Genomic DNA, 18,399 nt, shown 5'->3' with positions numbered 1-18,399 from the left:
GAGCCTCCATTGCTACTGGAGTTCACTTCATACCTGGAGAACAGAGGGATTCGACACATCCGCACAGCCCTGTATCACCCACAGGCAAACGGCGGGGTGGAACGCTTCCATCAATCCCTAAAAAATGGCATCAGAGCACATCAGGCCCAGGGCTGTTCTTTTAAACAGGCCAAACGTCTAACACTGCTACATTACCGTGCTACCCAACACTCGACCACAGAGGTCTCCCCAGCCTCACTACTACTTAATTGCCTATGCCCCACCACCTTCATTAGCACTGGCAGGTGCTATTGGAAATAGCAGGCAGAGAAGGTCTACCTGCTACACTATCACTGCAATACAGTGAATAAAGATCAACAGTCTTCAGAGAGTCTGCATTGTCTTCTTCGGAAACCATGTTCCAGAGTGCTAATTAGTAAATAGTTAAGTGATTGATTGTTAATTGGGTTCAAGAATGGACAGTTTTTCCACAACACTACCATCAAATGTTTGACCTCTATAGAAAGCTGAGATCCTGTAGTTTTTGCAGGAAATAGTCAGAATAAATGTGTGATGTACTGACACAGAGGTACAGAGGCTAGAATATGATTTTTTTCTTTCTGCCGGATTAAAAGCATCTCTGAACTGACCACATTTCAGCCCTCTAGGTCAATTGATATGACTTAGAAACACAACTGAGACCTAGCACAAGGTCTTGTGAAGCTGTGTTCAAATGTAGATCAATATAGAATGTAAATATGAGTACTTTAGACCATTATTTGCCAAGGTATGCTCACACGTTTTGTAAAATGCCCTATGGAAACTCCCCATAGGACTTTTGGTTATCCAAAATGCATACTGACAATCAAATGTTTACTGTCTATGAACCCCTTTGTGTAGAAGCATAATCTTAGTCTCAAAAGAAAAGTAATACTTTGAAGTGTCATCCTTGCATTTGAATTGTACTTTAGAAGTTCTGATATGAAATGACTAGACTAAATATGGAATAATTACACAAAAATATAAATCTTTTCTATTTCAATTCAATTGGTGTGAATGAGATGGACTATATATCTGCACAACGAATATTGGAAAAAATAACATGATTATTCAATTTCTATGGACTCCTGTGAATATTTCAAGACCCAATATGCTATATTCTAGCATATTAGGCCACTGCAGCTAGAAGGTAGGGAAGCACCAGAGGGGGAATAGGGCAATTGTTTATTAAATTTAAGTGAGACATAGTTAGATTAATCTGACAATGTCCTCCCACTCCTATCTCTCATCCACCTGCAAGCACACAGAGAGGATATCTTCAATTTCAATTTTATTTTATTTATAGAGCGCCAAACATTACACATGTCTCATGGCGCTTTACAGAGTGTTAGACAATCGGAGAAAAAAAAAGAAGGCCCGTGGGGTAACAGGGGGGACGAAAAACTCCCTAGAATTGGACATGTAAGATGAAACCTCGAGCAGATCCATGACACAGCTTTTTGTTGTTTGAGGGTTTTTAGCTGATGTTGAAAAATAAACTAACATTTATCTCGTTTTGTAGTGTCCTTTTGAAGTATATATTTGCCAGCAAAAGCTTTTCAATAAGCATCATTTTAACATGCAAACACACACACACACACACACAGTCCTTTGAAATATATTATGGAGGACCCAACCACACCCCATGCCAATGTCCATGGGATTAATGGGGCAGGACTTAGTCACTCTCTCCAGTTCACACACATGCACACACACACACACACACACACATGCACACACATGCACTGCACGCACTCACACACGCACGCACACACACACAGTCCTTTGAAATAACCTATGGAGGACCCAACTACACCCCATGCCAAACTTTGACAAAAATTCTAGACAAAAAGGTTTATTCTGCTTAGATGTAACATAACAACGAGATTGTGGCCAAAGTAAAACATTTAATGAAATGGGCTTTAAGGCCATTCATGTTGTGTAAATCCATGGGCCCTATCTTGGCAATCTGAAACGTCTGGTCCGAGGTGCAAAGTCTAAAGACATTTAAGGCATGTCAGGTCGACATTCGCTAATTTAATGGTGTGGTTTTGTGGTCACTGAGCACACGCTGGGCACATTGTTCAAAATATTTTTTCTTATGTTTCCCAACCAGTCATGGTAACATCCTTTAAACCAATGAGAATGACATCTGTTATTCCCATTAAAAGAAAGCAGCACAACTTCAAACAGTGCACCGTATTTTAATAGTAAGCGGAACATTTGAAGGGATCTGCTTGCAGGCGAGACTGTATGGAACACAGGGATTCCACTAAACCTTGCTTTACTCTTTGTGACTAGCAGAGAATAGCCTACATGCATCTGCACTCGCCTATTATCCCTCCTGCTGTGTTTGCGCAAATTTGTCCAATTGAACATTCTTTTCTCTCAAAACAATTGTTCATTTATTCTGACTATCATGAGGCTCCATGACTTTGTTAACACAGGACATCTGAACACACAAAGCAAATCTGGATCATGTTCATAACAATTTCAGTGTTTTATTTAACTTTAGAACACCTATTCTGTAATTTAATTACACAATGGGTAGAGTAGAAGGGAGGAGTTGAGCTGTACAATAATGAATCAATTAATTACTTTCACTATTGACTGACAAGGGGTTGCCATCGAAAACATATGAAAAAAGCAACACTTACCCCAATAATGTTTGAATGACTGGCAAAACTACCAGGGGCGCCACAGCATGGCGAGCTATAAGCTACAACAATGAAAACACATTGAATGTCAAATAATGACATAGACCGTTTATATGGGAGCAGCAAGTAGTTCATTTTCACTAATATCGGATAAATAACAAACATGAATGAGACGTTCAAAGCCTAGTGCTGCAGAATGCAGAAAAGTGCACATGTTGAAAAAGCCTAATTGCTTTATTGTATTGCCTGGTCGTTATTGTCCTGCATCATTTTTTTATTTTTCCCTGTGGTCCAGTAGCGCTGGAAAGTAGCAACGCTGAGCTCCCCCCACACATTGAGACCAGACCATAGACTGTAAAAAATATGGACCAGACCTGATCACGCTGCTGCCAGGGGCTTCTGAGAAGGTAGCACACAGTCGAAAGTGGAACACAGTCTATGAACATGGGGGCGACATATTCCTATTTTGCCCAGGGCGCAGGATTGCCTTCCGCTGGCCCTGGAGGCAGCAGAAAGAGCGTCTTGCTGGCTCTGAAGTAGAAGGGAGGAGTTGAGCTGGGGGCCAGGAGGAGATGGGCAGTGACTGGCCACCACCACCACCCCGTGAAAGTTGGACGCCACCCAGTGACCACTTTGACCACTTTTTTCGGTAACAAGTAATCTAACGCGCTACTATTTACAAACCAGTAGGCCTAATCAGATTAAAGTTACTTATCTAAGTCACTGTGCGTTACTATTTTTGTCATTTTCCTTAGTAAAAAGATATATTCTTTGCTTTCTTCTTGTCTCGAGGATTAACGTCATGTAGGCTATGCTCACGTTTTCAGCATGAGGACAACTCACGTGTAGGCTACATTAAAACCACGCAGCGACACAAACGTAAACAACAATGGAGGGAGGAGAGAGATGCACATTTTATCTATACAGTCATTATTTTGAGTTTGTGTCAGCTAAACATGACAAATGAAGGTACATTGTACATTCTGTGCTGGCGACAAAGTGCTGTCTAGCTAGACATCCCAAGTCTCCCGAGGTTTTGGGAGTCTCCTAGCCTGACGTTGTCATACTCAAATTCTAGTCAGAATATGAGTCTGATACTGCTCCATTGGGACGTAATTATGGGGCGTGTTTCAACCGATACAGGGGGGGGGGAATGCCTCTGCACTCATTGGATAGACCTAACCAATCAGAACAACAAAATAGCTTACCGTGAGGTGTAGGAAGAAAACACACGAACCATCCTTCTTCTCCTATATCCCCTCCGTTTTTAAAAATAATTCTGGTGAACAGTGATATGCTACAAACATGTTAAACAGCTGGTAAAAGCTGTCGCAAATCCCTCGAACAGGTGGTCAATCAGAGATTTCAAGGGAACATGTTGCAATGCAACAGCGCTGTTTTCCCTTGATGAAAGTGAAACCACCAGTTTTCCCACATCTCAACTTTGGCCAAAGTTTTCAGAAATAATCGTTTTCAGTGATACAAACTCATTAGATAATATGAATTTTCCATATGGGGTCTTAAAAGCCATGTATCCTTCTAGCCACAGCATTTTTGTTTCAAACATAAGCCTAATCTAAGCGGGCTCAGATGACGTGATAGACCAGGCGCTGTTGCTCACCTGTCCATCATCGTAAAGCCTGATTTGATTGGTCCGCCAGATTTAGGGCGAGCATACTTGCCGCACAATGGAGCAATGCCAGACCGAACTTCCCGTGGGGCGGGACTAAGTTCGGAATGGCACCCAGGCTAGGAGTCTCCCACATATTGATAGCGCTTCCTGACGCCCGCAAATTACATTAAATCTCCCGGAACCTAGAGCAGCAAGAGCATGCAAGCCAGACCGGACTTCAAATCGCGTGTGCATCTGAGTTTAACGCGCACACAACGGAGAGGGAGAGAGAGGGGAGTGGTGCGTGTGTGCCTGAAGCGCATCCAAGACAGAGAGCATCCTGGTCTGTTTTGGTAAATCAACCAATCAGTTTTCAGTGTAGGTGGGATTATATCTCTTTTCTCCCGAACTTAATTAATCAGTTCAGTCAGTGTATCTAGGAACAGGAGCCAGTGCCCATCAAAAAGGAAAATTTAAGACCCATTTCACATCAGACTACACAAAATTGTCTCATAAGAGTAAAACATAATGATAGTCTTGCACACTGAACTGTTTGTAACAGTGACGTTAGTATTGCTCACGGTGGGTTAAATGATTGCAAAAGACTTGTTGAGGTGAGTTTAACAAGTGTAATTTAATTTGCATATTACTCAGGCCTATACTAGATGGCTAGTTGCTGAAAGTGTTGTGAATCAGCCTCATTTCTGTAAATGTACATACTGTGTAGTTCTTATGGTCATTTGTGATTTTGTACCCATGTGTACCCTGTGTGTGTCTTTGGTCTGTATGCAGTGTATCCATTGTTGATCCTTGAAGGATTAGAATTCAATGAAAGCCTGTCTAGAGGCCTTTTGCTTATCACCAGGTGTGAAATGTTAATGTTTGTAGACACAGTGAGGGGTCAGGCATATTCATACTAGTAGGTCACTCCTTCTCTTTATGTGTAACTTAAATTTGGTAGACTGTTTCTGTATAGTCAGAGAATACTGAGAATACTGGTAAAACCCATGATGGGGTGACACAAACATGCCATCTCTCCCTTGAGGGCCACTGGCCCCTCATTGAAAAGAATAAAAGCCTGGATCCTGATTTTCCATCGTCCTGACTGAGTCTTAAGAGAAATATGGTAGTAAAAATATACTATCATTGCCAAGGCTACATGAAAAGGCCAAACTACCAAAAATCTACATATTTTACTATCACAATTTCTATCAATAGGCCTTCCTTATTTGGTGTACTGACTAGACATTATTGAACAAACATCTGAATTTCAGTATCTAAGTAGGTTAGGTTGGGATGTCTGCTATACATTGTTGACATTACTGTTAAAATACACTTCCAGTATAGTGAGTATTGGCAGAACCGGTTATCATTTTTATGTTGAGGCGGTGGGGGTGTTGTCGGCAGCTGCTGAAAGTAACTAATAAAGTAACTTGTAATCTAACTTAGTTACTTTTAAAATCAAGTAATCAGTAAAGTAACTAAGTTACTTTTTAAAGGAGTAATCAGTAATCAGATTACTTTTTCAAGGTAACTGTGGCAACACTGACGCCACCTGACGACATCTTCTCCTGGCTGAAAGCTACAGTCATGCACTGCAGTCAGTGACTGAGTTAGACAGCATCAGTATAGATGCATCAGCATCAGTATAGATGTATCAGCATCAGTATAGATGTATCAGCATCAGTATAGATGTATCAGCATCAGTATAGATGCATCAGCATCAGTATAGATGCATCAGCATCAGTATAGATGTATCAGCATCAGTATAGATGCATCAGCATCAGTATAGATGTATCAGCATCAGTATAGATGCATCAGCATCAGTATAGATGTATCAGCATCAGTATAGATGTATCCAATAGTTGTGACAGTGCGTCTTCACCTGTACTTTATATGCGCCTTTCACTATGGACCAGGATTTTCTTTTTCGGTGGTGTAATGATTTTTAGAGGGTGTATGATAGCGATTTTCAGATCATGCGCCAGACCACACCATATGTCGTTAATTGTCACACCCCTGGATGCAAGGTTTAATAAAAGATAAATATGTGTTAACAAGACTTGTATATTATCACATTCTATTTTTTTGTTGGGGGCTTAGTTGGTAGGTTGTCACCGGGATGCACTGTGAAGCATATTGCATTGCCACACTGTGTGAAATGTGCTATGTACATTATGGGATTGACATTGTTGTCATTTCGTAAATAGCCTCAAATGTCTTTCCTGTACCGTCTTACCTTTAGTGGTGAGTGAGCCGTGCAAACCTGGACTTCCCACGCCAGTGCCAGCAGGATTTTACCTAAACGATGTGTGGATGTCATTTGTGTGTGCCACCCGACATTTCACTGTTCCAGACATCGCTCCATGCCTGAGGGACAAGCACATCATGGGAGACTCCACCATCAGACAGTGGTTTTTATACCTCAATGAGGCTGTACCAAGTAAGGAATGATATACTAACAAGATATACCCCCCCCCACACACACACACACACACAGACACAGACACACACACCAGTGGCACGGATAAACCACGGCCACCCTAACCAGTGGTCACCCCTGGCTCAAAGTATCAACGTTTGGTCATGGCAATGGTCAATTAGTTGTGACCCAGATAGTAGATCCCAATAAATACTCTTTGCGAATGAATGCACATTTACAGTGTGATAGCAATAATTTTACGGTTAAAATTAATAATAATTTAATTGCCATGTGGCCCTTCTTGGTTTAAAACAAAGACACCCTCCCCTCCCCCAGTGGAATGCTAATGTAGTGGTTCAAGGGCTACAGGTACACAGGACAAAGGATGTTACCTTGATATAATGTATCCATGTGTCATGAAATTTAAATGTATTCATGTTCGGTATCATTGTGATAGTCTCAGTCCAAGGATTGTAATGATTTGATTGTGAGAATGTTTGGAACATTCTATAAGTGATATTTCTGATATATAAGATATCTCTCCTCATGCTATTTTGATAAGAATGGATAGGTGTAAAATAGGTGTGTGAGTAGGTGTGTCTGATGCCAACTGGAGAACCAATCATGTGGGCTTGTTTTGGCGCCATTTTCTTCTTTGTTTAAAGCATTTAAAAGTAACTAAACTGCAATGTTTGTCAGGAATAAGACTTGGACTTAGACTAAGACTAGGAGGATGTAGAACGGAAGAGAGGAGAAGTTGGCTACAGGCCAACCTAGGCCTTCCAGGCCTGGGCTAGGCCTACATAGACCATAGACCATTTTTTGTACCCTCTCTGCTTGTAACAGAATAAACTTGATTCCTGAGTTTTTCCTGAAGTTTGCCAGTCTAAGATTAATATTAAGTAATTATTCACCACAATCACTTTCAAGTGCAACCGAAAAGTATTCAGACTTTTATTTTTTATACATTTACAAAACACTCTAAATAAATGATTTTTTGTGGAGTGTTGGAGTATTGTGTGTAGATTGATGAGAATAAAACCCCGAATTGAATCCATTTCAAGATGAGTCTGAAATATAACAAAATTGGGAAAACTTGAAAGGGCCTGAATACTTTCCGGTTGCACTGTATAGATAATTTATCCATGGTTTCTCCTTAAAGGCACCCTTAACAAGATTTGCTCTTGGGGTCCCCCTCTGGTTGAGAAGCGCAATAATAAACAAACTAAATATGCTCTTTTGCAACAATGTATCAACATAACTCCAATATAATATAGAGGGAATGCACCGACAGCAGTCTGTAGAAAAAGATCTCTGAATTCTGGTAGCATAACACGTGTCAAGTGTGTCATAAACTGATATGCATGAAACATCTTGAAACAAGAAAAAAAAAATTGTTCTTCGTCACAGCTCTAAACCGCGTCGACCTCCGCTCATGGCCGTCGACCTACAGAACAACAACGTCATGCATTTCCGCACGCACGGCCTCCCTCTGCGCTGCGGCAAGATCTCCGCAGTGACCCTTCACTACATGAGCAGCGAGATCGATGGCCTGGCCGGAGGGCCGCACACCGTGGTCGTGTTCAACTTGTGCGCGCACCTCACCAACTACCCACTCACGTACTACGCCTACCGCGTCTGGCTGCTACGGAGGTCGGTCGTCGCCCTCTTGAAACGCGCGCCAGTGTTGTGTATGTGTGTGTGTGTGTATGTCGGTTTGTGTGTGTGTGTGTGTGTGTGTGTGTGTGTGTGTCTGTCTGTCTGTCTGTTTGTGTGTGTGTGTGTGTGTGTGTGTGTGTTTGTGTGTGTGGGTGTGTGTCTTTCTCCCCAAAGCCATAGAAAGAGAGAGTTGCGACACTCTTTGATGTTCCCACCACAACTCGTAAAAACCCGTGCTGAATGGCCGTCACAGGAGGTTGGGGTGTATTTACGGATGCTAGAATCTAGTAACTCATTGGCTACTGACCGGGTGATTGTAGTTTTGGAACATTTGCCATCTCCATAAAACTGCCATGAAGAAGCGCTGATATGTTTTTCCACAATTATGGGAGTGTCAACACAGTGTTTTCTCTACCTCACTAATTCTCACCCCAATTTGGAACACAGCTTCAGATTGTGAATCCACATTGTTCTGCCGAACTTATGCTAACTGTTTCGCTAGCTTGTAAAGAAATCCATGTGCTTTATCGTTAAGGATGTCGGACTGGGCTACCTTTTTCCACCGTTTGAAATAGTGTAATGCACAACTTCTCCAGCAGACGGGGAAATATAGCTAATCCTGCCAAGTTTCCCTTTAAAGCAACACCAAAGAACTTTCCCTCTGTCGCACGCACGCTATTTGTTTATCCAGCACCGGCTTTGCAAATAACGATGTCCACAGACAAGGTAGAATATTTTGCATGACTTATAAAAGTACGATGTTTTGCGACATCAGATGGAAGTCAAATTTGTAGTTTCTTATGTCTCATTCCATCGAACTACAGGTCCGCTACCCGATCTGGCAAACTTACATAGTGCGGTTATAGCCGATAGAGGGCCGCCAAAGCGAATGCAGAATTGCCGTTCACCCTGTTACGAGTTGATGAACCACTGAAACGATTTTGGAAACATTATTTTAAGGTACAAAAAACTCTTTGGTGTTGCTTTAACGATGGTCATGGTTTGGAAACTCTTTTTCTCCCTTGCCTCTTTGACACCAACTAAAACTTCAGTTAAGATTAATAGTGAGTGCTGAGCAGGGGCACGTTTCTAGAAAAGTTAGCAACGACGTTGCTCAACCACTGTGGTACGACACAACTTGCAATCAAACAACAACGTGGTAACACCTGTTTCCAGAAAGCCTTGTACCTGTGTCGCAATTTGCTACCTCCGGCATTCATACACCGTAGTTCCAACAACGTTGTTAATGATGCAGCGATACATATCATTGGTGGAAAACCTATTGTTGTGTCTTGTAGGCCTAGTCTTACTCAGAAGTGAAAAGGAGAGAGAGGATGCAAACTCTTGTCGAGCACACAGAGTACTGACATGCTGCTGTTAAGCCACAAGACAGCCAATAAAATCTGTGATACCCTGAAATTCCTCCAGGCTATATATTTTTTAACATGGATATTTAACACAAATAAAGACACATATTGGTCGGCTTAAGTAAACTGTTTTATATGCTTGCAATAGATTAAGGTTTTTGCTGATGGCAATGACAATGCCAGCATTAAACACTTTTGGTTTAATTGAGAAAAATGTCGGCTGTGGAAGAGAATTTATAGGGGGTGGGCTAACATAACTTAAACTGGCTGGCAGACACCTCACAAATAACCTCAGATTTTTTTGCTGGTTACAGTAACTATGTCAATGGAATTTACTGTGTCTATTTCTAGATAAAAAAGAAAAAAAAAGAAAACAAAAAAAAAAAGAAAAAAGCCAAAAAAAATAGTACCGAATAGTTCTGAGTACCGTTTCGGTCATAGAGTCTATGGTTTCGGTGATGAGCGATGCAGACACAGGCGACACCGAACTTCGAAGCCATACATCCCCTAGTGTTATGGCAGTGAAATAGACCCCTATGCCGCGGAGTTGACGTTCAAGCAGTTTATTACATAATGCGGCAGATTATTATGTAACAACGCATTATCATTATATAATAACGCCGCATTATGTAATAACTCAACAAAATGTAATACATTTTCATGGCATTATGTAATAACTACCGCATTTTGTAATAATCTGCCGTATTGTGTAATAAACTGCTTGAACGCAATATGTAATACATTTTATGTAATAAGTTATTACATATTGCAGTTGTTATTACAAAATGCAGGTGTTGCAAATTGTTTTTTTTTTTTTATCAAAATCAATTATAGTGCATTATGTAATAACCAATCAAAATTAACGTCTTTGATAAAAAACAGCATAACGTGTATTTTACTCAAAATGAATAGCCTATTTAAGAGGAAAATAGGCTATGTCATAGGTTACTATTGCTCAGCTTACATTAATAATGCACCTTAACTTGTGTGTGAGTTTCAAAGAGTGCTGCCAGTGTCAGTTATTATTATGCATTATTATTATTATTATGTTATTAAGCATTATTGCTTTGCTTATTACTTTTCACTTACATTTCAGTGGACATTTAAACACATTCCCATGGAACATGTTCATTCCCATGAAACTTGGGTTTTTTTAATGCTGTTTTATGTTTATGTCATCAGCTTTGTAATCACTTTGATGGTTAAATGGCTCATTACAGGGTGAATGAAAGCTGTCTCAGCCCCCTCTAGATATTTAATGGTTTATAGTTTGTCACTGTTAAAACATCTCCCTTACGAAAAAATCCTACATTGCAGGCCTACTGTGTATCAAAACTGCAATTTTTTGCTATAGTGTTAGAGAGTGTAACATCCTCGTCTGCTCCTCAGAACATCAGTACAAATGTTCAACAACGGGGGGAATATGGCAAGCCATTTTAACATTTAACCGCTAGACTGGATATGTATTGCAGATATCTGTAATTCAGTTTTGCCTAGTCAAAACAAACATTTTAGATATCCGCAACTGAATTCTTCCTATCCATAATTGTCATTTCAGATATCCACAAAGACATTCTTCTTAGGACAAATGACGCCACATTTGTCATTCATTTCAATGGGGTTTATCATTACGGATATCTACAATTCAGTTGCAGATATCCACTATGTGAATTGTAGATATCTTGAATTAGAGTTTTGACTAGGCAAAATGACGTTAGAGATATCTGTATTGCTATGCAAATTAGGCCCGCATCCCACTTTAGGCAGGAGCAGAGCGTGTTGTTGTTCAAATCATCAAATCACATAGCACCTGTTCTGTTAACTTGTAATTAGCACTAATTAGCACCATGTCAGAGCAGCCAGAGGGCGAAGGAGTTTTTAATTGTCTTTTTAATGCTGCAGCCCATGCCAGACAGGAGCTGGCAGCAAGAATTGATGATTCAATGTTGCTTTGATGTTTTCGATTACAGCCAACACCATTATGAATGGAGTTTCCTGTAGATGGTGCCTTTCCCCTAATCACTTTTAACAGTCATTACCAATTTGCAAATGATGGTGAATAACTACTCATCATGAGATGTACAGTATTTCGTAATATCTTTATTCTAATTATGTTTCCCATTGTAATCATGCAATTCGTAATGCTTTGCATGGACGTGCGCTGGTGTGCGTTCATGAATGATAGAAGGATGGTGCGTGCACCTGCCAATATGACTGTTGACATGCGCTCTTAAAATAGCATATGAACAACTCGCCATTGACTTCTGACCAGGTTTAGGTGGTGTATGATAGCGATTTTTAGACAACGCGCCAGGCCCCTCCGTATTGCCACACCCCTGGGCGCAATGCTTGAAATATAAACGTACAAAATACCGAATTCAACTTTGCGCGGGTGAATAACGAACTTTACGCCATGCGCTGGTACCCAAAATACAGCCCTAAATGTTAAAATGGTTTGCCATAGTATGGGGGAAAGCATTTAGCCCTTCTGGCTAAATTTAGTTATTTAGAGCTGAGTGTAATAAATCTCTCTCTCTCTCTCTCAAAACGAGCACTGAAATGTGTTGTGCCAATTAACCTGACCAGATGCCTTGCCGTTGCCTAATGCTTGCTTAGCCTACTAGCAGGGCTCAAAATTGCACCAGACAAATGCTGGTAAATATTGAAGCTGGTAGATTTCAGACCATAAATACGGATTACCTATTGAATTGTGGGTGAATTTCGCCACTTAATTTGTCAGTGAATATCATTCAAGATAGTGAATGGTAGATATTCACATTTCAAAAAGTTAATTTTGACTCCTGCTTAGTGTTTACTAATGATAGCTTGCTAGCCAGCTAGCGATAGGATAGGTAAACAACACTAATAGCTGGCCTTTATGGAGTTGGTCGGACAGGACTAAGCTTATATTTCAGTTTGCAAACATGAATTCTTACCCTTTGCCTTTCGATTGAAAAAGCCAAACAGTTTCAATTGTTTTTTGCTGGCCATGTCACGTCTGCTTTCTCAACGGCTATCTGTTCAAAAAATAAACTTCTAAATGAATAATTATGTCTAACTGTTTTATTTCATTGCATGGCTATTGTTGCCCATTAGATGGATTTTAAAACATATTGTAACATTCATAATTTGCAAACATTTATTGTAATTATTATGAATTAATAGTGATTGGATTAAGGAGGAAAATAAGATACTTAGAATAACTCATACATTAGGTCAATATAACCCAGAAATGACAGTGACAATAACATAATTGCTGGGTTGAAAAAGATAGCCTACCCAACAATTATGTAGGTTTAACCTAAAGTATTGTTACAATAACCCTATGTTTGGGTCAGACCATCAACCCAACTCATTGGGTTGACTGTACAACCCAATTTTCGGGGTTAATAACACAGTGCTGAGCTCGACCACTATTTAACCAGTGGTTGGGTTGAAATTGGATTGTTTTTAACCCATTGTTTTTTAGAGTGCAGCCCATGATGTCAGCCACCGATGTCACGTGGTCCTTTATTTCGAGTAAATGAGACAACATCAAAATAGAGCTGGACCATCTGGTTTGACAGTCTTTGAGAGTGACTAGGTTAGGACTTTTCATTGGCAACAGTATTAAACCAACCAACATATAAAATATTAAGAAGCTTTTATGTCATTTATGTCAAAACAATGTAGGCAATTATTACCCTGGGTTGTAGGCTATTTGGGGGCCAGCCTTTATTTATAAATAGAATCCCGGCCATAATTTGAGGATTTACGGTATGCATAGTGCAAGCCCTAATCTCTGACTGAAAGTGCACAGAACTTGTTCATTTACATAACAAAATTTAATACTAGTAATATTTAATACATTTAAGTACGAAAAAATGTCTGAAGTTCACTAAGCTTCCGAAGCCTAGAGGGTGTAGACGGTTATGTTGGTTCACGCCAATTCATATTAACTAACGTTTAAAAAGATGTTAAATTATATATATGTATATGTATATATGTATGTATATGTAAATTATTATATGATAATATTAATATCATATATATATATATATATATATATATATATTGTCATGAGCTCTCTCTCTGCCTGGTAACACGTGCTGATTGAAGTCTGATGACCTCCACCTGTTCCTGCTCTGCTCTGCCTCACCCTCGTTACCTACCAGCTGCACTGCATTCACCACTCATCATGCCCTCTATATAAAGCCTTGCTTTTCAGTCCACACTTGTCAGATCGTCTGCAACCAGCACCAGTTACCTGCCTGTTTATTGAAAACGCCTCTGACTCTTTGCCTGTGATCCCGGACCCGCTCGACTACTTCTGTGTTCTCCAGCCCCGGTAATCTTGACCTGCCTTCCGTCCCTCTTTTACGAATACCGCCTAGTCCTTGACTGTACTGCTGCTTCGTTTCAATTGCTGTTGTGTGTGTGTTTCCCCCAGGACTTCCCGGATCATCCAGCTCCTGCCTTCGCTGTTCGGCTACTGGGGGAACACACACACGCAGACTCTTGGAACTCCTGTACCCCCCCCGGAACCCCTGAAACCCCCAACCCTTAAATAAACTTTTGAACGTGACGCAATTGTGGTCCTCGTCCTGTTTGGTGTCTGACAGTACGATCTGACCAAACATGGACCCAGCGCACGGTCGAACCAGCATGGAAACCGACGAACCAGAACCACCCACCGCCATGCAACGCCTGGAAGAGACAGAGAGAGAGGTAAACCGCAACACTGCTGACATTGCCTCCCTACTTCAAGCCGGCTTGAGCCAGCGTCAGCAGTTCCAGCAGCAACAGCAACAACTTGCAATGATCATTCAACTTCTCACCAACCTTTCTCCTCTGCCTGCTCCCACCGGCCCAGCCCCAGCCAGCCTGCTCACCGGCCCAGCACCCGAGTCTCCTGCCCAGTCCACTGCTACCGTGGCTGCCGGAGCCCCAGAACCCAGGATCGGCAATCCAGAGCGGTTCAGCGGCGACCCAACCCAGGTACGGGCGTTCCTGACGAGCTGCCGTGTCCAGTTTACCCTGCAAACCAGGACTTTTGCCACTGAAGGGGCGAGGGTCGGTTACGTGATCACTCACCTGACGGGCCGAGCTCGACTCTGGGGAACGGCGGAGTTCGAGCGCCAGACCCCAGCATGTGCAACCTTCAACCTATTCGCAGAGGAGATGCTCAAGGTATTCGATTTGGAATCCACAATAGCCGAGGCATCTCGGATCCTGATGAGTATTCGCCAAGGCAGAAGGACTGTTGCGGATTACTCCATCGACTTTCGAACCGTGGCAAGTCGAAGCTCCTGGAACATGGAAGCATTGGTGGATGCTTTCCTCCACAGCCTGGCGGACTACATAAAGGACGAGCTGGTTTCCCATGATCAACCCCCCACTCTTGATGAAGCCATTGCTCTGGCTGTCCGCATCGACCGCAGGATCCAGGCCCGCCGTCATGAGAGAGGGCGCCAGAGTCCATCCACCAGCACACGGAGTGTCCCAACTGCCCTTCTGTCCGCACCTGCCACACCATCTAGCCAGCCGGACCAGTCTGAACCGATGGAGATCGGCCGCACCTCCCTAACCCCTGCAGAGCGCCAGCGACGCATCACCTCCAACTTGTGCCTGTACTGTGGTGGTGATGGTCATCGAGTCGCCACCTGTCCAGCAAAAGCCGGAGCTCACCAGATGTAGGAGGAATCCGGATGAGCTCAATGAACATTCAGCCCTCCATCAGCCGTAAACCCCTCATCCAAGTCTGTCTTCACCTGTCTGATTCCACCCACACCCTGGCAGCCCTGGTGGACTCTGGCGCAGAAGCAAACATTATTGACACAGGACTTGCTCGTCAGCTGGGCTTGGAAAGCCATCGCTTGTCCACTCCTGTTCCAGCCCGGGCCCTGGACGGTCACGCAATTGGCACAGTTACCAGCATCACAGCCCCCATCTCAATGATGGTGTCAGGAAACCACCGAGAGACCATCCGCTTCCACCTGCTCAGCTCTCCAGGCCAACCCCTAATCCTGGGCTACCCTTGGCTCCGTCTCCACAATCCTCACCTCGATTGGGCCTCCGGAACTGTGAAAGAGTGGGGAAATGCCTGCCACCTGACCTGTTTGCGTGCTGCCTCGCTGCCCCCCGGCTCAGTACCCCCCAGCATTGCCCACGACATTTCTAATGTCCCTGAATGTTACCATGGCCTCCGAGAGGTGTTCAACAAGACCAAAGCCACATCTCTGCCCCCACACCGTCCGTACGACTGTGCCATTGATCTCCTCCCTGGGACTGCTCCACCCAAAGGTCACCTCTACTCACTATCCCCTCCTGAAAGAAAAACTATGGAGGATTACATCAGGGACTCCCTGGCAGCTGGACTCATCCGCCCGTCTTCCTCTCCTGCTGGTGCCGGGTTCTTCTTTGTGGGAAAGAAAGATGGTTCTCTTCGCCCCTGCATTGATTATCGAGGTCTGAATGATGTCACAGTGAAGAACCGGTACCCTCTGCCTTTACTCACCTCTGCTTTTGAATTGCTCCAGGGATCCACTATTTTCACCAAACTGGACCTTAGAAATGCTTACCACCTAGTGCGAGTAAGGGAGGGTGACGAGTGGAAGACAGCATTCAACACCCACACCGGCCATTATGAGTACCTGGTAATGCCATTTGGCCTCACCAACGCCCCAGCGGTATTCCAGGCGCTGGTGAATGATGTGCTGCGGGACATGCTGAATAAATTCGTCTTCGTGTACCTGGACGACATCTTAATTTTCTCCAGAACTCTGTCCGAACACACCCGTCATGTCCAGCTGGTTCTTCGACGGCTCCTGGAGAACTCTCTCTATGTCAAGGCGGAGAAATGCGAGTTCCATGCTCAGACTGTGTCATTCCTGGGATACATCGTCGCTGAAGGCAATATCCAGATGGACCCCGCAAAGGTCTCGGCAGTTACCTCCTGGCCAGTTCCGGGGAATAGGAAGAAGCTGCAGCAATTCCTCGGTTTTGCCAATTTCTACCGGAAATTCATCCGGAACTACAGCTCCGTCGCCGCTCCCCTCACAGCTCTGACCAGCATCAAACACCCCTTTTCCTGGACCCCAGAGGCCAACACAGCCTTTCATACCCTCAAGGCCCGGTTCACCACTGCCCCCATCCTCCAGATGCCGGATTCAGACCGGCAGTTCGTTGTCGAGGTGGATGCCTCAGACGTGGGAGTCGGGGCCATACTCTCTCAACGGGCAGAGGAGGACAACAAGTTGCACCCCTGTGCATTTTTCTCTCGCCGGCTTTCACCTGCAGAGCGCAATTATGATGTTGGAAACCGTGAGCTGTTGGCTGTCAAGCTTGCCCTGGAGGAGTGGCGTCACTGGCTGGAGGGGTCCACAGTTCCGTTCCTGGTCTGGACCGATCACAAAAACCTCGAATACATCCGCAATGCCAAACGTCTTAACCCCAGACAGTCCCGCTGGGCCTTGTTTTTCACCAGATTCAACTTCACCCTGTCATACCGCCCAGGTTCTCGGAACACCAAGCCGGACGCTCTCTCCCGTCAGTTTCATAAGGATGACGCCCCTTCCCAGGAACCTGCATCAATTCTGCCCGATCCCTGCGTCGTAGCTGCCCTGACCTGGGATATCGAGGAGGAAATTCAAGAGGCCCTCCGTGACCATCCCAGTCCCAGTGCATGCCCAGACGGTCGTCTCTTCGTCCCAGATAATTTGAGGTCCCGGGTCATACAGTGGGGACACAACTCCCGCCTTGCCTGCCACCCGGGCTCCGCCCGCACCTGCCATCTCCTTGCCCAGCGCTTTTGGTGGTCGTCTTTGAGAAGGGATGTCCGAGAATTCGTCCGTGCCTGCCCCACCTGCAATCAGAACAAGTCCTCCACTCGGCCCCCCGCTGGTTTACTCCAGCCCTTGCCTGTGCCCACACGACCCTGGTCCCACGTCTCCTTGGACTTTGTAACTGGCCTCCCACCATCAGGTGGGATGACTGTCATTCTCACTGTGGTTGACCGGTTTAGCAAGATGGCACACTTCATTCCCCTCCCTAAACTGCCATCTGCCAGAGAGACTGCCCAGGCTGTTCTTGATCATGTCTTCCGTCTACACGGGCTGCCCAGGGATGTTGTCTCTGACCGAGGCCCGCAATTTACCTCTACATTCTGGAAGGAGTTCTGCCGTCTTCTAGGGGCCACAGTGAGTCTCACCTCTGGGTTCCACCCCCAGTCCAATGGTCAATCCGAGCGGGCAAACCAGGAGCTGGAGAAGGCGCTGCGGTGCATGGTTTCTCGCAAACCCCAGGCTTGGGCACAACAACTGATGTGGATAGAGTATGCTCACAACTCCCTCACCTGCTCTGCCACTGGTATGTCACCTTTCCAGTGTGTGTATGGCTACCAGCCCCCCCTGTTCCCCAGCCAGGAAGGAGATGTGTCCTGCCCGTCTGCCCTCGCCTATGCCCGCCGTTGCCGTCGTACCTGGTCACAAGCTCGTGCCACGCTACTCAAGTCAGCTGTCAGCTATGCCACTGGGGCTAACCGCCGAAGATCGCCGGCACCCGCCTACCGTGTTGGCCAGAAGGTGTGGCTGTCAGCCAAGGATCTCCCACTGCGGGTGGAATCGCGTAAACTGGCACCTCGATTCCTCGGCCCGTTCCCTATCCAGAGGGTCATCAGCCCAACCG

At 44.2% G+C, this 18,399-nt stretch overlaps 1 long non-coding RNA gene across 1 annotated transcript; it reads left to right on the top strand.

Moving 5' to 3' along the window:
- The first annotated feature begins 301 nt into the window (after window positions 1-301).
- On the top strand, window positions 302-5,340 carry LOC121719743. Its single transcript, XR_006034358.1, has 3 exons — window positions 302-312; window positions 1,162-1,168; window positions 5,268-5,340. It is a non-coding gene; the product is annotated as an uncharacterized LOC121719743 (long non-coding RNA).
- Window positions 5,341-18,399: the final 13,059 nt, after the last annotated feature.

The sequence above is a fragment of the Alosa sapidissima genome, chromosome 9 (genome assembly GCF_018492685.1).
Source record: "Alosa sapidissima isolate fAloSap1 chromosome 9, fAloSap1.pri, whole genome shotgun sequence".
Classification (NCBI taxonomy): domain Eukaryota; kingdom Metazoa; phylum Chordata; class Actinopteri; order Clupeiformes; family Clupeidae; genus Alosa; species Alosa sapidissima.
This window is presented reverse-complemented; position numbering and strand designations above follow the sequence as displayed.